Genomic DNA, 25713 nt, shown 5'->3' on the forward strand with positions numbered 1-25713 from the left:
AATAGCTCTTGAAATTACTGAATGATGGCAGAGAATATTACCTCTCACAGAAGTCGATATCTCGGCGATGTGGTGGAGGTGTCATCCTGCTTTTATCCCGGGTGAGATGCAGATGATCGGTGACAGCTGTCATAGTTGATGAGTGACAGCTGTCACCTCGGCTGTTCCTGTAGGCGGCAGCGCCCTCTCGTGCCTGAAGCCCGCACTTCAGGCAGGGCGCCCTCTGGTGGTGGGCCAGCAGTACCTCCTCTTCTGGCGGCCCACACAACAGCTGGCTTGAGAATGCCTCGGAGTTGCCCTGGAGGAGCTGGGGGAGGTGTGTGTGGATCTGGAGGTCTGGGCGGCTTTGCTTGAGCTGCTGCCCCCGCGACCCGACCTCGGAAGAAAATGGATGGATGGATGGATGTTCCAATTTTAACACTAGGACTTCCAGAACTTTAACACTACTAGAACTGCCAAGGCCGTCAATTTGACGGGTAGCATTCTTACTCTTTTACTACCTTGAAAAAAATGTGTCATCACCCTACCTCCAGCAGACGGGACAACTCGTCTCTTTTTAGCCGGGGGAGACTCACTCTCCGACTCACTGTCACTGGTGTCACGACAGACCAAGAGTTGTCCGAATCCCCCTCACCCCCAGAATCCCCATCATCTAAATTTTGTAGCATTTCCAATGCTTTGTCATCTAGAAGCCATTTAGAATTAATTGCTAGCTGTCTCCGTCTCAAACAGTACACCAGAGCGGTGGCTGCTAGCTGACACTTGCGTCCACACTAAGCTGCGGAAAAAAAATACAATGCAAATAATAGGGCCGTCAAAATAGCAGCTGCGGTAGTTAGAGGTAGAAATACTTATATCTTCTTGTTCCTTTTTTAAAAATAGAGACACAGGAACAAACAGGACAAAGATTTAGGCAAAGTCAGGATGCCATGAACAGAATGGTTTTAATTAACCAGAGTTATGACAGGTCAAACTTTCAAAACCATCAAATTGACTACCCTGGTAGTTCTAGTGTTAAGACTCATAAAATTAATTAATTCAGAACTCTGCTGAAGGTGGAATTGATACCCGTGTACCATATTTCCTTTTCACTAATTTGTGGAAAAATGGATTTCTTGTAGATGACACAATTGTTAAAGGTGACACCCAGATGTAACAAGGTTGTAAACCCCAAAACAATCAAACAAACAAATGAAAATTAATAAATATAAACTTGTCATGTAAGATTTATTGATTGTCGATTCGATTCAGAATCAATTTTCGATTCAAAGAGCTCTGAGAAATAGTTATATTACTTAAAAAATGTTTATGTTTAACAAAATGCAGCTTTACAAGGTTAATCAAGTGATTCTAGATGTAAATTTACTTATCTGCTTTGCTCGTTTGGAGCTGACTGGCAGTTTAGCGAAGCGCTGGTCAGTAGTCGGCAGAGACCACTGCTCCGTTCCTTTTAGCTCTGGGTGATGACGTAGCATGTGGGCTTGCGGATTTGAAGTGTTTCCGAAGTACTTAACTTTCATTTTGCAGATTTTGCACACTGCATAAGTCATGTCAAGCTCCTTCTTACGCAGCAAATAATAAAATCCAAAATGCGCCCAAACATTTGCCTTCAGCAAAGACGGTGCTGGCTGAATTAACTCTTCATCCGCCATGCTAAGCTTCAGCTCACGAACGTTTGAAGCACGCCGGACCCCCCCGCCCCTCACGTAGACGCTGTAGTACGGAAGCTGTTGCCTGACAAACAGTACACGCAGCGAGTAAGCAAGGAAATGTTTAATAAAATGCTTTTTAAAAATTGATTCTTGGACATTTTGGATCGACTCAGAATCGTAATAAACAAGAATCACGATTCAGATGTGAATCGATTTTTTCCGACAACCCTGTTAGCAACAGAATACAAATGCAATAGCGTATCAATGTGAAATGACTCAAGCACACATTTGAGTGTATTCTGTGTGATATTACTCAAAGACGTTGTTGCGAATTTTCTGACCATTGTTGGTTTTTACTGTGAATGGTCGGTCGCAACAACCATCAACTGTGCAGAACGACATTTTGATTTCAGTAATTACTCCTGTAATTTAAATGAACAATCAGCAACTGCAAATACTTTTGGTTTTGCTCCCATTTTGTATGAGATGAACTCAAAGATCTAAAACTTTTTCCACATACACAATATCACCATTTCCCTCAAATATTGTTCACAAACCAGTCTAAATCTGTGATAGTGAGCACTTCTCCTTTGCTGAGATAATCCATCCCACCTCACAGGTGTGCCATATCAAGATGCTGATTAGACACCATGATTAGTGCACAGGTGTGCCTTAGACTGCCCACAATAAAAGGCCACTCTGAAAGGTGCAGTTTTGTTTTATTGGGGGGGGGGGATACCAGTCAGTATCTGGTGTGACCATCATTTGCCTCATGCAAATGATGGTCGCATAGAGTTGCAGAGAACACCTCTCCAACGTGCCAAACGCCAGCGAATGTGAGCATTTGCCCACTCAAGTCGGTTACGATAACGAACTGGAGTCAGGTCGAGACCCCGATGAGGACGACAAGCATGCAGATGAGCTTCCCTGAGATGGTTTCTGACAGTTTGTGCAGAAATTCTTTGGTTATGCAAACCGATTGTTTCAGCAGCTGTCCGAGTGGCTGGTCTCAGACGATCTTGGAGGTGAACATGCTGGATGTGGAGGTCCTGGGCTGGTGTGGTTACACGTGGTCTGCGGTTATGAGGCTGGTTGGATGTACTGCCAAATTCTCTGAAACGCCTTTGGAGACGGCTTATGGTAGAGACATGAACATTCAATACACGAGCAACAGCTCTGGTTGACATTCCTGCTGTCAGCATGCCAGTTGCACGCTCCCTCAAATCTTGCGACATCTGTGGCATTGTGCTGTGTGATAAAACTGCACCTTTCAGAGTGGCCTTTTATTGTGGGCAGTCTAAGGCACACCTGTGCACTAATCATGGTGTCTAATCAGCATCTTGATATGGCACACCTGTGAGGTGAGATGGATTATCTCAGCAAAGGAGAAGTGCTCACTATCACAGATTTAAACTGGTTTGTGAACAATATTTGAGGGAAATGGTGATATTGTGTATGTGGAAAAAGTTTTAGATCTTTGAGTTCATCTCATACAAAATGGGAGCAAAACCAAAAGTGTTGTGTTTATATTTTTGTTGAGTATAGATAACTTGTTTTATTTACTTGATAAAAAAAATGGTGTTTTCACTTACATCAGTTCCAGCTCGAGTACATGAATGTTTTAAGCAAAGTGAGGTTTTAGTCAACTACTGTACATATACTGTATCTATGAAGGTGTGATAGCTAGCAGTTGAAACTAATTACGTTTGATTCATCGCAACAATTTCAAGCAGAAAATACATTTAGCAATTAAGAAACAAACAAACATACAGTTGTAACAGCTCTTTCTGTCCACTTTGTAGAAGGCCACGTTGATTGTGACCTCATAACACGTACCAGGGCTTGGCAGAACCTGCCCGAGCTGTTGACATTGAATTCCAACCGCAGTGGGAAAAGCCTTTTATTTTTCAGACTTGGAACAGAGCAATAGATATAGAACATTGTGGCCATGGCGATATCAACAGTGCTGCAGCTGTTAATGAGCTTTTATTTTCCTCTTTACTGTGCTTGAGAAATATGTTATGTGAGGTAATAGATTACAAAGATAGTATCTCCAACAGAATTGATGGGGCTTTCAAATTTAGAGTAGAATGGCTCAGATATGGGACACAGAATGCCAATGATGAGTGAAGACTGAAGCATCAGTGAGAAATTAAATGGGGGGAAAATATATTATCTTGGAGAAATGAGCAGCACAATCTGAGGGACAGAGGGGGTCCCATATGTCGTTGGAAAGCTGTTACTGACCACATAGCGACGTGTCCGCCAGTGATAATGGACGCACTTGCACTTGTAGGGCAGGATGCTTAATCAGTGACTAGATGGACTGGGTGCAGGGCGCTGGTGTTACTGTGTATTGCACGGAGACAGGAACACCTGTCAGACGAATAGTTGGTCAGAGGATGAAATACAAAGCTGTCCTTTGTGACAGCCAGTCGCTTTGTTGCTGTCAGAGATTTGGGTGAAGTTCAATCACCTGACACAGCATCAATCTGCATATAATTGTTGAAGCTCAGACTTCATGTTGTGATTGTTTGAATCTCCTCCTCCATCATGACAAGTCACAACAAGTCTGGAAACATGCATTGGTGCCATGTGTCACCACATCCACCACACCATGGAACTACCATGGCATGGCATGGCAACCATTCAGACAGACAACCGGTCCATCCCAGGATCTCAAAAGTAACCATCTACCTGCAGCAGCCAGATGAAACATGTGCATCTCCCGGTCTTTCCCCTGTTGCTGGGGTCCTCACTACAGCAGAAGGTGCTGTACAGTGAAGTAAAACCTCACTCACTAATGCCAAGAGATGTTCTGGGCCCGGTTTCATAAAGTACTCTAATATTTTAGTCTACTAAACTTACTTAGTCGACTACGGTTAGTCACCCAACATTATCCATCTAATCTCCGTTTCACATTGACGACTAAACTTGTAGATTAGCTGTCTTACATTAGTCAATGCTTTTCACAGGCATAATGGCCTCGCAAGCGCCATTGCCAAGAAACACCTCCAACAAGAGTTTTGTTTACTTCTGGGTTGGTCGTTATCATGAACTATCCAGCCTTTGTTTCGTTAACTGGCTTTATTAACATTTAGCTTAGCTCTTAGCCTACCAGTTCTTCTTCTACACTTCCGTCAAGCCTTTTTGTGCACACAAAGCTGCTCAGCCTGGCTAATGTGAGAACTGTCACAACCACTTCATGATCGTCATCTGCTGCAACCACTGCCAAAAGCGGTGGAAGTTCTCCTTTTGGAGGAATACAAGTGACGTAAGGGTGTGCTGGTACATGATAGCTGCCATTTTGAGGTAAGACACTGAAGTTTTGTCAACAAAATAAGATTAGCCTCCTCTGTACCAGGCTAAAAAGTTTAGTTCTGTAACGCAAAACTTTAGTTGACTAAGTGCTTTGTGCAACAACTAACATCAAAAAATGAGTCAACTAAGTGAGTTTAGTTGACTAAACAAGATTCTAATCCAATGACATTTTTCCACGAATCTGATTACGTAGTTAATCATGTGAGATTTCAGACCGTATAATGTCAGGGTAACGGTGGCAAAATATTCAACCATTTCACATTTGGATGCATTACTCTGCGCCCTGACCGGTGTTTTGACAAGATGTCATTCCTGTTGAATATCATTTATGTGAGATGCACGATTTGACAGAACACCAGCTGCGCACTGCTAGGTGTTAGCACTGTTAACTGAGAGCAAGAGAAAGTCACGTACCTTCGCTGCCGCCAAAATGGGTGAAATTAAGGTACAATACGAAAGTATCAATGTGGATTCTGATACAGAATTACCGTTTCACATTTGATGGATGTGATGGATTTTCACGTTTGATGGATTACTCCGTGCCCTGACTGCTGTTGGAGCGACGCTGCCTCGACGGTAAGCCTCACCGACTGAATTACCTACAGAAAAATAAACTGTGCAAATGATGGAATTGGGTTATACTGGGAATAACCCCCTTGTGTCTGATGATTTGCAAACATGCTGTTTTCATGCTGTTATACGGTGGCAAATATCTTAAAGCTCAATTTGTGACCGTATAACAAGCATGAATGTCCGCAAATCATCAGACACACAAGGTTATTCCCTAAGTAGACTGCTTTATGAAACCGGAGCCTGGTAACAAACACTAAAGTCCTTAGGTTTTAAGCTGGTGGTTTGAATGCCTGCCTTCCGTGCTGGTGCCTGTGATTTTGTACCTACTAAGGGCACAACAACGCAGGTTAACCTGGCTTATGAACAGAGACACTTGCCATATGATTAAAATGTTGGAGCTTCACTATACAAAATGGTAAATGGACTGCATTTATATAGTGCTTTTCCATCTGCATCAGATGCTCAAAGTGCTTTGCTCACTACACACCAGGAGCAACTCGGGGATTAAGGACCAAGGGCCCTTAGTGATTTTCTGGTCAGGCTGGGATTTGAACCAAGGATCCTCTGGTCTCAAGCCCAACACTTAACCACTAGACCATTACCTCCCCATTGCCTCCCCATGCAAGTAATAGTACTCATCTGAGCCTCCATATAAATCTGTGGATTTGACACAAAATGAGTCCAGTTATGAATCTTCCCAAGTGACCAGGTTCCAAAGACATCCAGTCTTCGCTTTAGGTCACTGGTTAATGTCCAGTTCTTAGAACTACAGTAAGACAGGAAGCACCTGTCTTACTCTCTGTTCTATGTTCTCCATCTGTCTCATTTGCTGTCAGCAGTCCATGCGGGCTATTAGCTGCACTGTGCATGTGTCGTAGCTGCAGCAGTGTGTTGCAGACACAGAGGAGAGAGAAGAGGCCATCTGGACTGGGTCACACTTTAACAACAGCCACACGGACCTCAGCTAGGACTCGGCTCCATATCAGAATAGCTGTGGCGGTGGGAACAACTGTGCTCAGACAAACCAAGCGTCCATGGGAACGTTTGGCCTCTCTCCTTACAGCAACACGCTTTCTTTCCGCACACTCACCCGCCTCTGAATGCTCCACGCTGCCTGATCATACTCTTTTCTTCACACCTCTCGAGATAGCGCCGCTTACACGAGTTAATAAATCCTTCTTGTGTTGCCTCATTTATTCACGCTTTGTCTTTGCTTCACCGTGTATCTGTGGAGTGAACATTTTGGGAAAAGAGGCTTTTGTTGCTGATTTGAAAGACCAGCCTCCAGTGTGACAATTGGCAGCATACTGATAGGGGACAAACACTCACACACATCCCCGCGCAGACACCAACACTGTAACACTCGTCGAACACACACACACAGAACAACTCTGCGGCTGCTCGCTTTAAGTGCATGTCAGGGAGGACACAAAACCAACAATTCACCTTTTTAAATGAGCATTTCCATAACACTGGAACAGTTGCTTGAACAAGAAAGTGCACTTCTCCTTCCTCTCTGGCGTTGTGGAGTTGTCTATCCGCTATGAACATAGTGTTGTTGTTTTTTTGTTCTGACACTCTTGAACTGTATTTGTTTAGACCAGCATCCCCCAATGCCCTTCTTTAGAACTCGGACAATCCTCCACCCTGGGATCCGTGGCGGCTCAGCGTCCCAGTGAAGCTCGCTCTCTCTCTCTCTCTCTCTCCCTTCCTGCCTGCCTCTGTGTGTAAGATAATGAACTCTCATAAGTGAGTGGTCCTCTTTATACACTTTCCATCTATCTCGGCTGTGAGACGGAGAGAGTGGGACAGAGCGAGACAATGAACTCCAGCCTGAGAGTGATATCAGAGAGACTGAAGCTGTTTCGTTGCACCGCCCATGTGCTGCTCGCCATAATGGACTAGGTTAAGATGCAAGTGGCACCATATCCACCAGATGAAGAAGGAAAATGTCTCTCTTTTAGCCTAACCCACCACTGATCCACCCCTGGTTAGAGCAGGAGTCTATTATCTTAAAGATTACTTGCAAAGCTTTTCATTTTGCCCTTGTTGCCCTTGGAACACTCGGGAACTACGGACTGATTGTCTTGCAGCCCTGCAGCCACGATACTGACCTGAATACTGACTGGACATCAGTCTCAACTGACTGCAGCCTGTAATTCTTTATTTCCAGCTGTCTGACCTCTAATCTTTCTCCTCTTTATCTCTTTCCAATGGCCACTTCTTCACAAGCTGCCTGTTCCCTTTTTCCCCCCTTTGTTGTGGTGGGATGGCATATTATATATACTCAACAAAAATATAAACGCAACACTTTTGGTTTTGCTCCCATTTTGTATGAGATGAACTCAAAGATCTAAAACTTTTTCCACATACACAATATCACCATTTCCCTCAAATATTGTTCACAAACCAGTCTAAATCTGTGATAGTGAGCACTTCTCCTTTGCTGAGATAATCCATCCCACCTCACAGGTGTGCCATACCAAGATGCTGATTAGACACCATGATTAGTGCACAGGTGTGCCTTAGACTGTCCACAATAAAAGGCCACTCTGAAAGGTGCAGTTTTGTTTTATTGGGGGGGGTTACCAGCAGTATCTGGTGGGACCACCATTTGCCTCATGCAGTGCAACACATCTCCTTCGCATCATCCGTGAAGAGAACACCTCTCCAACGTGCCAAACGCCAGCGAATGTGAGCATTTACCCACTCAAGTCGGTTACGACGATGAACTGGAGTCAGGTCGAGACCCCGATGAGGACGACGAGCATGCAGATGAGCTTCCCTGAGACGGTTTCTGACAGTTTGTGCAGAAATTCTTTGGTTATGCAAACCGATTGTTCCAGCAGCTGTCCAAGTGGCTGGTCTCAGACGATCTTGGAAGTGAACATGCTGGATGTGGAGGTCCTGGGCTGGTGTGGTTACACGTGGTCTGCGGTTGTGAGGCTGGTTGGATGTACTGCCAAATTCTCTGAAACACCTTTGGAGACGGCTTATGGTAGAGACATGAACATTCAATACACGAGCAACAGCTCTGGTTGACATTCCTGCTGTCAGCATGCCAATTGCACGCTCCCTCAAATCTTGCAACATCTGTGGCATTGTGCTGTGTGATAAGACTGCACCTTTCAGAGTGGCCTTTTATTGTGGGCAGTCTAAGGCACACCTGTGCACTAATCATGGTGTCTAATCAGCATCTTGATATGGCACACCTGTGAGGTGGGATGGATTATCTCAGCAAAGAAGAAGTGCTCACTATCACAGATTTAGACTGGTTTCTGAACAATATTTGAGGGAAATGGTGATATTGTGTATGTGGAAAAAGTTTTAGATCTTTGAGTTCATCTCATACAAAATGGGAGAAAAACTAAAAGTGTTGCGTTTATATTTTTGTTGAGTGTGTATATATAGTAGTGTTCAGAATAATAGTAGTGCTATGTGACTAAAAAGATTAATCCAGGTTTTGAGTATATTTCTTATTGTTACATGGGAAACAAGGAACCAGTAGATTCAGTAGATTATCACAAATCCAACAAGATCAAGCATTCATGATATGCACACTCTTAAGGCTATGAAATTGGGCTATTAGTAAAAAAAAGTAGAAAAGGGGGTGTTCACAATAATAGTAGTGTGGCATTCAGTCAGTGAGAACAAATTGTTGTTGAACAAATAGGTGTAAATCAGGTGTCCCCTATTTAAGGATGAAGCCAGCACCTGTTGAACATGCTTTTCTCTTTGAAAGCCTGAGGAAAATGGGACGATCAAGACATTGTTGAGAAGAACAGTGTAGTTTGATTAAAAAGTTGATTGAAGAGGGAAAACTTATACGCAGGTGCAAAAAATTATAGGCTGTTCATCTACAATGATCTCCAATGCTTTAAAATGGAAAAAAAAAAAAAAAAAACAGAGACGCATGGAAGAAAATGGAAAACAACCATCAAAATGGATAGAAGAATAACCAGAATGGAAAAGGCTCATCCATTGATCAACTCCAGGATGATCAAAGACAGTCTGGAGTTACCTGTAAGTGCTGTGACAGTTAGAAGATGCCTGTGTGAAGCTAATTTATTTGCATGAATCTCCCACAAAGTCCCTCTGTTAAATAAAAGACATGTGCAGAAGAGGTTACAATTTGCCAAAGAACACATCAACTGGCCTAAAGAGAAATGGAGGAATATTTTGTGGACTGATGAGAGTAAAATTGTTCTTTTTGGGTCCAAGGGCCACAGACAGTTTGTGAGACGACCCCCAAACTCTGAATTCAAGCCACAGTTCACAGTGAAGACAGTGAAGCATGATGGTGCAAGCATCATGACATGGGCATGTTTCTCCTACTATGGTGTTGGGCCTATATATCGCATACCAGGTATCGTGGATCAGTTTGGATATGTCAGAATACTCGAAGAGGTCATGTTGCCTTATGCTGAAGAGGGCATGCCCTTGAAATGGGTGTTTCAACAAGACAATGACCCCAAGCACACTAGTAAACCAGCAAAATCTTGGTTACAAACCAACAAAATTAATGCCTCGCAGATGTGAAGAAATCATGAAAAACTGTGGTTATACAACTAAATACTAGTTTAGTGATTCACAGGATTGCTAAAAAAGCAGTTTAAACGTAATAGTTTTGAGTTTGTAGCGTCAACAGCAGATGCTACTATTATTGTGAACACCCCCTTTTCTACTTTTTTTTTTTACTAATAGCCCAGTTTCATAGCCTTAAGAGTGTGCAGATCATGAATGCTTGGTCTTGTTGGATTTGTGAGAATCTACTGAATCTACTGGTACCTTGTTTCCCATGTAACAATAAGAAATATACTCAAAACCTGGATTAATCTTTTTAGTCACATAGCACTACTATTATTCTGAACACTACTATATATATATATATATATATATAAATGTGCAAATCCAGGTGTATTTTACAGTAATACTGCGATATATCACATTAGTATTTACTTGGATCAACATTTAACTCTTTCTGACAAATGGGTGCTTCTGAGTAATTTCTTCCTAAATGACATTCCTCCAAAAACATATTATTACTCCTGAACATAAAGGAGTGTTTTGGTGAACAGAGCTTTTTTTTCCCAAGTTTTCTATTTTTTCAACACTGTAATTTTACAAGAAAAAAAAAAAAGAAAAAAAACAGGTCTTGTGATTTTTCTGATTTTGTTAAAGATTTTAACTCTAACAAAAAAACCGTACTCAAATTTGAGAAACGTTTGTGTGTGTTTGCTCCACTACCTCTTCTTGGAGCAATTTCCACCAAACCTCCTGTGTCCATGAAAGTTGACCAAAGAATTACCCTTAAACTTTTTTTCTTTTGGTAAAGGTCAAGGTCATTGGGGTCAAAGGTAAAAAAGCAAAGATGGCCTCGGCTCCCATCATTCCATAATGTATTTTATTTCTTTATTTCTCTATTTCTTTATTTTTCTACTGGTTCTTTGTGTCAACATGGCTGATTAAACCAGTTCTCACTCTGAACTGTCTATTGCACTGTGGGCAGGCGTTTGATTGCCACTTGCGAGCTTGACTGAAAAGCGGTGATTGCCCTACTTTTCCTCTAACATTTGTGCTCTGCCTCCTTCACTTGCCTAATTTCCACATCTGATATCCCACTGTGCACTGCAGAACAACAGGAAGAACACTTTTGTGCTGCATCTTCCCAGGATTCACAGCTAATGTTACAGCATTTTAGGAGGCCTTTTGAGTGTTCTTGAAGCATTTGGTTGATCTCCTCAAGGCTGCTTGCCTTCCTTTAGCTCGCTATACATCAGTGTCTTTGGCAGTCGATTATCAGACATACTGTGCACACGTCCTGGCCACCTAACGTGTGGATGACAGTCATTGGGTTCAAAGACAAAATCATGATTTTCATGCTGATGTCCACCAAACCTGCCTGGGCAACATCATGCCAAAGGTCAATCTTTGGGCAAAAGATCATTGGGGTTAAAGGTCAGAATTTAGGTTTTCACCCCAATATGCATTGAACTTAGCACACATATGGGGATGGGTTCCAAAATTGCCCAGCAAGATCAAATCTGGCAGAGGTCAGTCATTGGGGTCAAGATCATGTCTGTCTTTCTACTTGTAGGCCTCTTCTTCACATGTCTTTTTTCTGATTTCTACCACACTTGGTATGTCAGTGATAGCTGGCCCCAAAATTGCCATTAAAAATTTCATTTTGGCAAAGGTCATGACCAAGTAACTTGATTTTCAACCCAATATGGACCAGATGTGGTACACACTTAAGTGGATTCCAGAATTGCCCTGGCAAAGTCAAACGTCAGTCAGAAATCTAGGTGAAATCTCTTTATTAAAGCAAAGTTTTCATCATACTAATTCCTCAGAATACCTATTCAAAAATATCCCCTATATCTAAGCATTACACACAAATTTTGACATTGGTCTGTCATTCATGTCACCAAGTTTGGTCCAAATTTGTTCAAAACTCTATATTTTTCAAACACAAACGGGTGGACAGACAGGACTGAAACCAATTCCTCCACATATGCTGCTCCTGTGCATGGGTGTAATCAGTTTCATCTTTTCCTCTTTAGCACAGCTGTTTTTCCCAAGACCTGTCATGTGACCCTTGTCTTGCACATGATAAAACTCACCTGCTGCCATGGTTAAATTAAACCTAATAGGGCCACCAACCCATCTATGAATTCCTCTGCTTAAATTACAGAGGACTAAATTTGCTTTGAATGCCATTCTAAAGATTAATGTGGTAGCCAACAGCTATTTTCTGTGTGAATATTTCGTGTCTTAATGATGTCCTGTGCAGAGACTGAAGCAACACTCCCTCTGTGCTCTGAGCTTTTCGGTCCATTTATACACTGCCCTGTGAAAGATTTGCGAGACAGAAATACTCACTACTCACAGAATAGTCGTTGATTTTTTTTTTTTCAATATGGTGGGCAGCTGCTACATTCCAGAAATGCATGGAAAAAGTCAAATTTAGACTTTTAACAAAAAAGGAAAGAAAATCCACACACCGGTAAAGAAAGAAATAGCTGATATGTATTTATGAGACCCTTGTGAATGCAGTAATGTAAATCTGTAAGCCCAAATTTGTAATTCAGCGGAGAAATCTTCGTTTAAAAATGACAAATTTGCAGCTAAAATTTAGCCCTCCGTGAAAACAGTTTGTACAGCCGTATCATTTCCATGACGTCAGGGACAAGACAACGCACTCCCGCCTTCAGTCCGATCCCGCATTGAAATTGATTTTATCTGTTAGTAATGTTACTTATACACGTCCTGGTTTCAGCATCCAAAAGTAAGCTGCAATGAATGTGAGATACAGCTCTGCATGCTCAGATCAGCGGCGACATCGACAGCAGGCGCCGTTCTTCCTCTCCCGCTCTCTGCCCCCGCTGCGCTTATTAAGTCTACAGGCTCGTTAACGAGCTCGTTAACTGCCGACGCGGGCCACTCACACTGCCCGTGTCTGCTTTGCAGCCAGTGTTGTGCCAGATTCAGCGCACAACACCGGCATCACCTCTCTGTCTACTGAATGGAGCTGCAGCACACTTGGCACAAGTCCTGAGATTACGCTCGCTGATTTAATGCGAAGCGGCCGGTACACATATTGCTGCAAGGACAGACTTCTTGCGGCAAAATCCACAGCACCGCACGTCTTGGCAATCGGAGCCCCAGAGCTCCATGGATGCTGAGAGAGGTTTATGTATTTTTAATGACTGGGATTCTTTGCGGGTCTCACCTCCATATCCTGCGATGGTACCGGAGGCGAAAGACAGATTTTCATTGCGACACCACTCAATCAAACGGGCGTATGAAAAAGTCCCACAAAATAATTTTCAAGCACAAATAAAACAAATGTGTACTCACCAAACGTGCCGCAAGACAATATGAAGTTTTAAAAAAAGTAGATCCTTCCGTATAAGACAAGAAAAAGGTGCAGATGCAAACTGATGTAAATCCACAAATTACAATTGGCGCAATGCATGCTGGGAGAGGGTCTTGTCCGTGACGTCTCTGCAGCGTCCATGATGAGAGGGACAATTTGCGGAGGGCTAAATGTTAGCTGTAAATTTGTCATTTTCAAATGAAGATTTCTCCGTTGAATGACAGATCTGGGCTTGCAGATTTACTTTATTACATTCAGAAGGATCTCATGTGTAAATGTAAGTCATTTTTTTGTTCAAAAAAATCTGACTGCATTTTTTTCAATGCAGGTCTCCTTTAAATGACCAAAAGCAACGTTTCGACCCTGAGGTCTTCTTCAGGCAACTATATATTCTTCAGGCAACTATACGTATATTCTTCAGGCAACTGAAGAAGACCTTCGTGGTCGAAACGTTTTTTTTTTGTTTTGTCAATAAATAGATTTTGGGAGCTTTATAGCAGTGTGCAGATTTTCCTTTTCTTTTTCTTGTCTGCAAATCCTGATTATCCTGCACCTGGCCTAATACAGGTAAAAGCCCATTTGTGTTGGGAAAGTGAAGTACACGGACCCACGACAGGGGGCGTAAATGAACGGCCAATAGGAAGTCCAAATAAATAACAATTTATTCTGCAAATGTGCACAACAGCCCAATATGCTTTTAGTTTGTCAATCAATCTACACAAAAAGGTGACTCGTGGGCAGGCCCGAGGGTAGGAGATGCCTATTCAGAGAAGAGCCGGGACCCATGAGGTTCCACCGCCAACGGAGACTTGCAATACACTGGAGCCGCCAAGTCCTGAGTCCCCAGGTGGCCACTGCTCCCAGCTGTCAGAGCCTGTACTGCTGGCAGGAACAGACACAGGTTATAGGTCTGTGTGTGTACACCCAGCAAACAGTCAGCAAAAAAGTTCAGTTCCTCTCCTGAGGGAAAAATCCACCACTCCCAGAAAACAGGAACACTGAGAACGTGCAGTACCAACAGTATACTTAGCGATAAGGAAAGTGAGGAGTGGAAACAGCAACTCCTTCCAACTTCCACAAACCCAGCTCCAAGCTGTGAGTATACCAAAGGTTACGACTGCAAAAATCAGTAGCAATAAATGTGCGAACGGCACAAAGCGGCTGAGTAGGTTACCTGACGGGTAAGCTGATAACTCGGCAGAGTTGTGGTGTCTCTTCCAGGCTTTTATGGAAAGTGAGGATGATGACTGATCTCTGACAGCTGTCAGCTCCGAGCTCCTGGGGCTCCTGTGAGGCGACTACGCCCTCTGGTGCCTGAAACCCGACGACAGGCAGGGCGCCCTCTGGTGGTGAGCCAGCAGTACCTCCTCTTCGGGCGGCCCACACAACAGGACCCCTCCCCCCAACGGGCGCCTCCTGGCGCCCGTCCAGGCTTGTCGGGGTGTCGTTGGTAGAAGTCGGCCAGGAGGGCCAGATCCAGGATGAAGCTCCTCTTCACCCAGGAGCGCTCTTTGAGTCCGTACCCTTCCCAATCCACCAAATACTGGAACCCCCGACCCCTCCGGCGAACATCAAGGAGCCTTCTTACGGTCCATGCAGGCTCCCCGTCAATGATGCGGGCAGGAGGCGACGCTGGTCCGGGGGTGCAGAGGTTGGATGTGTGGCAGGGCTTGATCTTGGAGACATGAAATACTGGGTGGATCCGCAGTGAAGCTGGGAGTTTAAGCTTCACTGCGGCTGGACTGATGATTTTGATGATGGGAAAGGGTCCGATAAATCTGTCCGTCAATTTCGGTGAGTCCGTGTGCAGAGGAATGTTCTTTGTGGATAGCCAGACCTCCTGGCCGGCGATCTGCATGGCCCTTCGCCCTCGTCCGGGCTTTCAGAAGGGCAGAGCGGGCTGTTCGCCACACCCGACGGCACCTTCCGAGGTGGGCCTGGACCGAGGGGACCTCAACCTCTCCCTCCACAGCCGGAAACTATGGGGGCTGGTACCCCAAGCACACCTTGAAGGGGGAGAGGCCGGTCGCTGATGAGACTTGGCTGTTGTGGGCGTACTCGAGCCAGTCCAGATGTTGACTCCAGGCCGTCAGATGCGCGGAGGTCACACATCTTAGGGCCTGCTCCAGATCTTGATTAGCCCGCTCTGCTTGTCCGTTGGTCTGTGGGTGGTACCCAGACGAGAGGCTCACGGTTGCCCCCAGTTCCCTACAGAAACTCCTCCAGACTTGCGAGGAGAACTGGGGACCACGATCTGAGACAATGTTCGTGGGGATACTATGCAGACGCACGATGTGGTGGACCAGGAGGTCTGCAGTCTCCTGGGCCGTCGGGAGCTTCGGGAGGGCCACGAAGTGGGCCACCTTGGAGAATCGGTCCACTATCGTCATGATGGTAGTCATTCCCTGGGACGCAGGGAGACCCGTGACGAAGTCCAGGCCTATATGGGACCAGGGGCGTCGAGGCACCGGCAACGGCTGGAGGAGTCCTCTCTCTGCTTGGTGTACTGCCTTGCCCCTGGCACAGATGATGCAGGCCCGGACATACTCCCGGACATCTGCTTCCATTGATGCCCACCAGAATCACTGCCGGACCACTGTCATGGTTCTTTGCACCCCTGGGTGGCAGGAGAGCTTGGAACCGTGACAGAAGTCCAGGACCGCAGCAATGGTGTCAGGTGGATCCGACAGCTCTGCTCTGACCTCCTCTTCATGCACCCGGGACACTGTGTCAGACCGTTGGTTTTTGGTCCTGGGGCGGTATGTTATCCGGAAGTCAAAGCGTCCAAAGAACAGTGACCAACGTGCTTGCCTGGGGTTCAGACGCTTAGCGGTCCGGATGTACTCCAGGTTCCGATGGTCAGTGAAAACCGTGAATGGAACCACAGCTCCCTCCAACAAGTGTCTCCACTCCTCCAGGGCCTCTTTCACCGCCAGGAGCTCCCGATTGCCGACATCATAGTTCCGTTCTGCTGGGGTCAATCTGCAGGAAAAAGAGGCACAAGGGTGGAGAACCTTATCGGACTCCCCACTCTGGGACAGCACGGCTCCTATCCCTGAGTCAGAGGCATCCACTTCAACAACAAACTAGCGGTTAGGATCGGGCTGCACCAGAACTGGAGCAGTCGATAACCGGCGTTTCAACTCCCTAAACGCAGCTTCGCACAGATCCGACCAGGTGAAGGGGACTTTTGGGGAGGTCAGGGCTGTCAGGGGACCAACCACCTGACTGTAGCCCTTGATGAACCTCCTGTAGAAATTTGCGAAGCTGAGGAACTGTTGCAGCTTCCTACAGCTTGCCGGTTAGGGCCAATCTCTCACCGCCGCTACCTTGGCCGGATCGGGTGCGACGGAGTTGGAGGAGATGATGAACCCCAGGAAGGAGAAAGAAGTACAGTGGAACTCGCACTTCTCGCCCTTCACAAACAGCCGGTTCGTACATGCTGACGTACATGCTTAACATGGGTCTCAGGATCCGGGGAAAAGATGAGGATATCATCCAGATATACGAAGACGAACCAATGCAGGAAGTCCCGCAAGATGTCATTTACCAATGCTTGGAACATCACGGGGGTGTTAGTGAGGCCGAACGGCATGACCAGGTACTCAAAGTGACCTAATGGGGTGTTATATGCCGTCTTTCATTCGTCTCCCTTCCGGATCCGAACCAGGTGATAAGCATTATGAAGATCCAGTTTCGTGAACATCTTGGCTCCATGCAGGGGAGTGAACACTGAATCCAATGGAGGCAACGGGTATCGGTTGCGAACCATAATCTCATTCAGCCCTCTATAATCAATGCATGGACGGAGTCCGCCGTCCTTCTTGCCCACAAAAAAGAAACCAGCACCTAACGGGAGGAAGAGTTCCGGATTAACCTGACAGCTAAAGAGTCCCGGATGTAGGTCTCCATTGATTCGCGCTCAGGGCGTGAGAGGTTGTACAGTCTACTGGAGGGATACTCAGCGCCCGGAATCAAATCAATGGCACAATCATACGGTCGGTGCGGGGGAAGGGTGAATGCCAGATCTTTGCTGAAAACGTCAGCAAGATCATGGTACTCAGCTGGCACCGCCGCAAGATTGGGGGGAACATGGACCTCCTCTTTAGCAGTCGCACCGGGTGGGACCGAGGATCTTAGACACTCCCGGTGGCAGGTTTCGCTCCATTGAGCCACAACCCCAGTCGGCCAATCGATCCGGGGATTGTGCTTACTCATCCATGGATAACCCAAAATAATTCTGGAGGTAGAAGGTGTTACAAAAAACACAATCTCCTCCCTGTGGTTTCCAGACACAACCAGTGTTAAGGGCTGTGTCTGGTGTGTTATTAATGGAAAAAGGGTGCCATCTAGTGCCCGTACCTTCAATGGTGAAGGAAGGGCCACTAGAGGGAGCCCTACTTCCTTAGCCCATCTGCTCTCAAGCAGATTCCCCTCTGACCCCGTGTCGATGAGTGCTGGGGCATGAAGGGTTAAATCCCCACAGAGGATCATAACTGGGACTCGTGCAGATTTTTGTGTTTTTCCCTCATGAGTATGATGGCTCACCCTTAGCCCAGTCTCTAAAGGCAAGCGTTGTCGTTTTGACCGCTTGGGGCAGTTTTTCTGCTAATGCTCACTCGAGCCGCAGTAAAAACATTCTCCGCATGCCAGCCTCCTTTGTCTGTCATTCAATCTCAATTCAACCCTGCTCGTGTCACTAACATCGTCAGCAGGGGGAGCTTTTGTCACGCGGAACGCTCTGGCTTTGGAGCGGGGGGAGGACGGCGCTGCTTCAGACCCGGAAGGGAGAGGGATGGCGTGTGCCTGGTCACGCCCCTCGTCTTGCTCCCGTCGACGTTCTTGTAATCGGTTGTCTAACCGTATAACCAGGTCGATAAGCCCATCTAAATCCCGCGGCTGGTCCTTCACCACCAGGTGCTCCTTTAGGGCCGGAGACAGCCCCCTTATAAAGGCGGCGCAGAGCGCTACCGAATTCCAGCTGGCTCTTGCTGCCGCAACGCAGAAGTCGACTGAATACTCAGCGGCGCTTCGGCGCCCTTGTCGGATTGACAGCAGCACATTTGAAGCGGATTCGCCTCTGTATGGATGATCAAACACCTGTCGAAACTCCCTGATAAACTCAGTGTACGTCAACAGGAGCTGTGAGTTCTGCTCCCAGAGCGCCGTAGCCCAGGCGCGTGCCTTGCCTCGAAGCAAATTAATCACAAAAGCCACCCGGCTGTGGTCTGACACGTACATCACGGGGCGTTGTGAAAAAACGAGCGCGCACTGCATCAGAAAGTCCGCGCACGTTTCGACACAGCCCGTGTACGGTTCCGGGGGCTAATGTAAGCTTCGGGAGAAGGGGGGGGAGACCTTTGAACTATCATTGGATCATCATTATTAAGCAACAGGCCCACAGGAGGGGTGGCTGCAGCCGCGTCTGACGCACGCGCCTCTAACTGAGCGGTGAGAGCCTCCATCCTGCGGGTGAGGTGAATATCCTGCTCGGTCAACAGATCTAACCGAGCCATAAAGTTTGTGAGGATGCGCTGCAGCTCACCCAACTCACCTCCTGGTCGAGCCTGCGCACCTTGCAGTTCCATTGGTGGTTCAAACGGTGGTTAGCGCCCCTCAGAGTCCATGACGTGGCTGAGTTATCCTGTTGGGAAAGTGAAGTACACGGACCCATGACAGGGGGCGTAAATGAACAGCCAATAGGAAGTCCGAATAAATAATTTATTCTGCAAATGTGCACAACAACCCAATATGCTTTTAGTCTGTCAATCAATCTACACAAAAAGGTGACGCGTGGGCAGGCCCGAGGGTAGGAGACGCCTATCCAGAGAAGAGCCGGGACCCACGAGGTTCCACCGCCAACAGAGACCTGCAATACACCGGAGCCGCCAAGTCCTGAGTCCCCAGGTGGCCACTGCTCCCAGCTGTCAGATCCGGTACTGCTGGCAGGAACAGACACAGGTTATAGGTGGGTGTGTGTACACCCAGCAAACAGTCAGCAAAAAAAGTTCAGTTCCTCTCCTGAGGGAAGAATCCACCACTCCCAGAAAACAGGAACACTGAGAACGTGCAGTACCAACAGTATACTTAGTGATAAGGAAAGTGAGGAGTGGAAACAGCAACTCCTTCCAACTTCCACAAACCCAGCTCCAAGCTGCGAGTATACCAAAGGTTACGACTGCAATAATCAGTAGCAATAAATGTGCGAATGGCACAAAGCGGCTGAGTAGGTTACCTGACGGGTAAGCTGATAACTCTGCAGAGTTGTGGTGTCTCTTCTAGGCTTTTATGGAAAGTGAGGATGATGACTGATCTCTGACAGCTGTCAGCTCCGGGCTCCTGGGGCTCCTGTGAGGCAACTACGCCCTCTGGTGCCTGAAACCAGAGGGCGCCCTCTGGTGGCGAGCCAGCAGTACCTCCTCTTCGGGCGGCCCACACAACACATTTGATCTTTTCCACTGAAAAACAGGAAGAAATTGCTTCAACTACTAACACTCAAATGAATTAAAATTTGTCAAAATTAAATAAACAGGTTGGAATCAATATTACTTTTTTAAAGAAGTTTAATTGAATCAGCCTAATTCATTTGATTTTCACCAACTTAAATCTTTTTTTAAAGTTGGCCCAAAACTTTTCTTTTTTCCGTTCACTGTCTCACTGTCATAAAATCCTAAAACACAAAATACTTTGTCATATTTTCTTAACTCAATAAAACACTTGTCTTCAGATGTACAGATGATAAATATTCTAAACTGTCTTTGACATATAGCAAATATTGTGTTTGACCTGCTTGATTTTATGTCATCATGATTTGATTTGATTTAATTTATTTTTAGGCAACAAAAGTACATATACAAATATAAGTACAAGGTGCATTCAAAAAGTATCCAACCTTTGGCCATGAAAAATACAATTACTCACCTGGGGATCTGAAATCATAATTCAAAGTAGTCTCATTGGGACTGCACACACTTCTACCATTGTTGGAAGCCTTTCTGGAAGGTGTCTTGGAATAGTGTCCAGCTAGCCTGTCGGGTTCTACATGATGTCTTCTCACAACTCAAATCAACTCCCTTTTGTCACAGGAGTGTTGTGTTTGGCCAAGAAAGCCTGGATCAGCTGAGCAGAATGGCAAAACATCCAGATACAGCTGCTTCTGCTCCCCAATTAGCAGCTTTGCCCAAATCATCTATCAGACTGGAATGGAATGCACTTGTGCTTACCCCCATTTCATCCCCAAGTTTTTGTTTGAGATAATGATGGTCATCTATGATGACCAAAGTTCATATTCTGTCAAGCACTTGGTCATTTTGGCTTGTGGATGGCCTACCAGAACAAGCTTCACTCTCCACTTATGTACACCCATTTTTTAAGCAGTTATACAATTATATATATTTACATTATACTCGTTGGCATCATCGCCAAAAGCCTGCTAAATCATGTGAATGATTTTCACTTGGGTATCAGCAAGCTTTTGCCACAATTTTACGCAGTTTCTTTTCTCAAGTTGTTCCATCATGTTATAGCAAATGAGAAGTCAATGGGTGCTCCGTACACATGTTCATTCTAATGGCTGACTACTAGGGACTGATGTGCTCTGTGGGTGGGAAAAAAATTCAAGCATGCACAAGAAGGTTTCCAAAACCTCCCCACAGAGGTCTACAACCCCAATTCCAGTGTAGTTGGGATGTTGTGTAAAGTGTAAATAACAACAGAATACAATGATTTGTAAATCCTCTTCAACCTATATTCAACTGAATACCCCACAAAGACAAGATATTTAATGTTCAAACTGATAAACTTGATTGTTTTTGTGCAAATATTTGCTCATTTTGAAATGGATGCCTGCAACATGTTTCAAAAAAGCTGGGACAGTGGTATGTTTACCACTGTGTTACATCACCTTTCCTTCTAACAACATTCAATAAGCATTTGGGAACTGAGGACACTAATTGTTGAAGCTTTGTAGGTAGAATTCTTTCCCGTTCTTGCTTGATGTACGACTTCAGTTGTTCAACAGTCCGGGGTGTCAGTTGTCGTATTTTGTGCTTCAATGCGCCACACATTTTCAATGGGCAACAGGGTCTGGACTGCAGGCAGGCCAGTCTAGTACCCGCACTCTTTTACTACGAAGACACACTGTTGTAACACATGCAGAATGTGGCTTGGCATTGTCTTGCTGAAATAAGCAGGGACGTCCCTGAAAAAAGACGTTGCTTGGATGGCAGCATGTGTTGCACCAAAATCTGGATGTACCTTTCAGCATTAATGGTGCCATCACAGATGTGTAAGTTGCCCATGCCATGGGTTCTAACACGCCCCCATACCATCACAGATGCTGGCTTTTGAACTTTGCGCTGGTAACAATCTGGATGGTCTTTTTCCTCTTTTGTCCAGAGGACACAATGTTGATTATTTCCAAAAACAATTTGAAATAGTACAGTTTGCTGTTTCATAGTACAGAAACAGCATTAGTGAAGGTTACAAATGATCTTCTTATGGCCTCAGACAGTGGACTCATCTCTGTGCTTTTCCTGTTAGACCTCAGTGCAGCTTTTGATACTATTGACCATAAAATTTTATTACAGAGATTAGAGCATGCCATAGGTATTAAAGGCACTGCGCTGCAGTGGTTTGAATCATATTTATCTAATAGATTACAATTTGTTCATGTAAATGGGGAGTCTTCTTCACGGACTAAGGTTAATTATGGAGTTCCACAAGGTTCTGTGCTAGGATCGATTTTATTCACTTTATACATGCTTCCCTTAGGCAGTATTATTAGTAAGCATTGCTTAAATTTTCATTGTTATGCAGATGATACCCAGCTTTATCTATCCATGAAGCCAGAGGACACACACCAATTAGTTAAACTGCAGGAATGTCTTTCAGACATAAAGACATGGATGACTTCTAAATTCCTGCTTTTAAATTCAGATAAAACTGAAGTTACTGTACTTGACCCCACAAATCTTAGAAACATGGTGTCTAACCAGATCCTTACTCTGGATGGCATTACCCTGACCTCCAGTAATACTGTGAGAAATCTTGGAGTCATTTTTGATCAGGATATGTCCTTCAATGCGCATATTAAGCAAATATGTAGGACTGATTTTTTGCATTTGCAAAGTATCTCTAAACTTAGAAAGGTCTTGTCTCAGAGTGATGCTGAAAAGCTAATTCATGCATTTATTTCTTCTAGGCTGGACTATTGTAATTCATTATTATCAGGTTGTCCTAAAAGTTCCCTGAAAAGCCTTCAGTTAATTCAATATGCTGCAGCTAGAGTACTGACGGGGACTAGAAGGAGAGAGCATATCTCACCCATATTGGCTTCTCTTCATTGGCTCCCTGTTAATTCCAGAATAGAATTTAAAATTCTTCTTCTTACTTATAAGGTTTTGAATAATCAGGTCTCATCTTATCTTAGGGACCTCATAGTACCATATCACCCCAATAGAGCGCTTCGCTCTCAGACTGCAGGCTTACTTGTAGTTCCTAGGGTTTGTAAGAGTAGAATGGGAGGCAGAGCCTTCAGCTTTCAGGCTCCTCTCCTGTGGAACCAGCTCCCAATTTGGATTAGGGAGACAGACACCCTCTCTGCTTTTAAGATTTATCACGCTTGTCAGACGAGGAAGGCAGGAGACAAATGCAGGACTCACTGGAACAGTTCTGGTTCAGAGAGGCTTTTACTGAGGTGCTTAGCAAGGTTCGGTACACAAGCAGACAGTCCAAGAAGAGCAACCAAAACCGAAACATCAGGCAGAGGCGTAGACAAAAACACAGGCAGGCAGTCAAAACACCAAGAGATAGCTTAACAAAATTTTTTGTACTGAGCTTGAAGCACTGGCACAGGGCACAATGATCAGGCAACACCTGGTGCAACTAGTGGCGTCTAAATACTCCCGGAACAAGTGTAGAAAGGCCCAGAACAGGGCGTGACCCACTCACCGAGCACCGCCCCCACCAAGCACAGTGAAGGCAGCCAAGAGACATACAGACCCAAAAACCCCAAACACAAACCACCCAGCCACAAAAGGGAACAAACAAAAACCCCAACATAAACATGATACATGACAGGACCCCCCGCTCAACGGCCGGCACCTGACGGCCCGGGGAACCCAGGATGCCGAGCATGGAAGTCCGCGATCAGTCCAGGATCCAAAACGAAACGAGAAGGAATCCATGAGCGTTCTTCAGGCCCGTAACCCTCCCAGTCCACCAAGTACTGCACCCCCCGCCCACGCCGCCGGGACCCCACAAGGCGGCGCACAGTAAAAACCGGGCATAAGACACAGGACCGAGCAGGCTTGACCTGGCTGACGTGGAAGGTGGGATGTATCTTCATAGTCCGGGGCAGACGAAGGCGTACAGAGACCGGAGTGATCACCCTCGTGATGGGGAATGGCCCCACGAACCGAGGAGCAAGTTTCCGTGGCAGACCATGGAGGGAAAGGTGCCGGGTGGAGAGCCAAACCCGCTGTCCCGGGGAGTAATGTGGTTCTAGGGTCCTTTTCCTGTCGGCAGCAGCCTTGTAGATCGCTGAAGAGCGCAGTAACGTTCGTCGGGCCCGCTCCCAGATTAGACGACAATGACGGATTAAGGAAAGGGCCGAAGGCACCCGTGTGGTTAAGACTGTAGGAGAGAACAAAGAAGGTTGATACCCATGTGACACGTGCATTGGGGAGTAACCAGAGGAGGCAGACGGTAAACTATTGTGAGCGAGCTCTACCCATACTAATTGTGACGACCAGGAAGCAGGGTGCTGGGAGGCGAGGATACGTAACCCCTTTTCCAATTCCTGATTGACCCTCTCAGCCTGCCCATTCGCCTGAGGGTGATACCCGGAGGTGAGACTCGAGGTGACTCCCAGGAGTCGACAAAACTCTCCCCAGAAGTGTGAAACGAACTGTGGCCCACGATCGGACACGATGTCCTGCGGGAAACCGTGTAATCTAAACACATGGTGCAACAGGGCCTCTGCGGTTTCCTTAGCTGATGGGAGTTTCGGTAGCGGAATGAAATGGGCCATCTTAGACAGACGGTCCACCACTGACAGTATGCCCCTTGGATGGTGGCAACCCGGTAACGAAATCCACCGAGATATGTGACCATGGTTGGGTGGGGACGGGTAATGGGTGGAGCTTGCCGGACGGTGAGCAGTTGGTTGACTTGTGCATAGCGCAGACAATGCACGCCCCCACATAAGCTGTGACATCAGGAAGTAACCGAGGCCACCAAAATCTTCCCTGGATGATCGTGGCTGTCTTCCCAATTCCGGGATGACACGAAAAACGGCTGTTATGAGCCCACCTTATCACCTCCCCCCTAAGAGCCTCTGGGACGTACAGTCTCCCCGGAGGGCAGTCCCGCGGCACAGGGTCACCGCGCGTTGCGGACCGGACCTTGGTTTCTATGTCCCAGGTGAGGACTGACAGGAAGCAGGACGCGGGCAAGACCGGACCAGGGTCCGCCGGCACAGCCACAGGTTCGCCCCGACGGGAGAGCGCATCGGGTTTACCGTTCTTTGTACCCGGTCGATAGGATATCACAAAGTTGAAACGGCTAAAAAAGATGGACCATCTAGCCTGTCTGGCATTGAGTCGTTTCGCAGAACGGAGATACTCTAGATTTTTATGGTCGGTCCATACCAAAAACGGTAATTGTGCCCCTTCCAACCAGTGTCGCCACTCTTCCAGGGCCACCTTAACCCCCAGCAGTTCGCGGTCTCCGATGTGGTAATTGCGCTCTGCCGGCGTCAGTTTTCGGGACAAAAACGCACAGGGATGTAATTTCTGGTCTGAGGGTTGGATCTGGGATAAGACGGCCCCGATCCCTACGTCGGAGGCGTCAACTTCGACTACAAACTGTAAAGCGGGGTTGGGGAGGAGCAACACTGGGGCCGTGGTAAACCGTCTTTTCAGGCTTCGAAAAGCTTCCTCGCAGTCCAGCGTCCAGGAAAAGGGCCGGTGTACGGACGTGCTGTTATGCAGAGGCGCGGCCACCGAGCTGAAATTACGGATGAACTTCCGATAAAAGTTGGCAAAACCAAGAAACCGCTGGACTTCCTTGCGGTTCTTAGGTACAGGCCAATCACGCACTGCGGCTATCTTGGCTGGGTCCATCCGGATAAACCCAGGCGATATGATGAATCCCAGAAAGGTCACTGAGGACCTATGGAATTCACACTTTTCTGCCTTTATGTACAACTGATTGCGTAATAGGGTCTCAAGCACTGTACGGACATGACGGACTTGTGTTTCCGCATCCGGGGAGAAGATCAGGATA

The 25713-nt window shown here is 46.1% G+C and overlaps 1 protein-coding gene across 1 annotated transcript in view; it reads right to left on the bottom strand.

Moving 5' to 3' along the window:
- The window catches only part of cilp (cartilage intermediate layer protein, nucleotide pyrophosphohydrolase), a 75865-nt gene extending 69090 nt beyond the window's left edge, over positions 1-6775 (bottom strand). Inside the window, exon 1 of the mRNA XM_034191552.1 lies at positions 6637-6775. The gene's annotated coding sequence lies outside the window, so the exon portion shown is untranslated. The remainder of the gene's footprint in view (positions 1-6636) is intronic.
- Between the last annotated feature and the right edge of the window lie 18938 nt (positions 6776-25713).

This window comes from Thalassophryne amazonica, chromosome 2, assembly GCF_902500255.1.
Source record: "Thalassophryne amazonica chromosome 2, fThaAma1.1, whole genome shotgun sequence".
Taxonomy (NCBI): Eukaryota; Metazoa; Chordata; class Actinopteri; order Batrachoidiformes; family Batrachoididae; genus Thalassophryne; species Thalassophryne amazonica.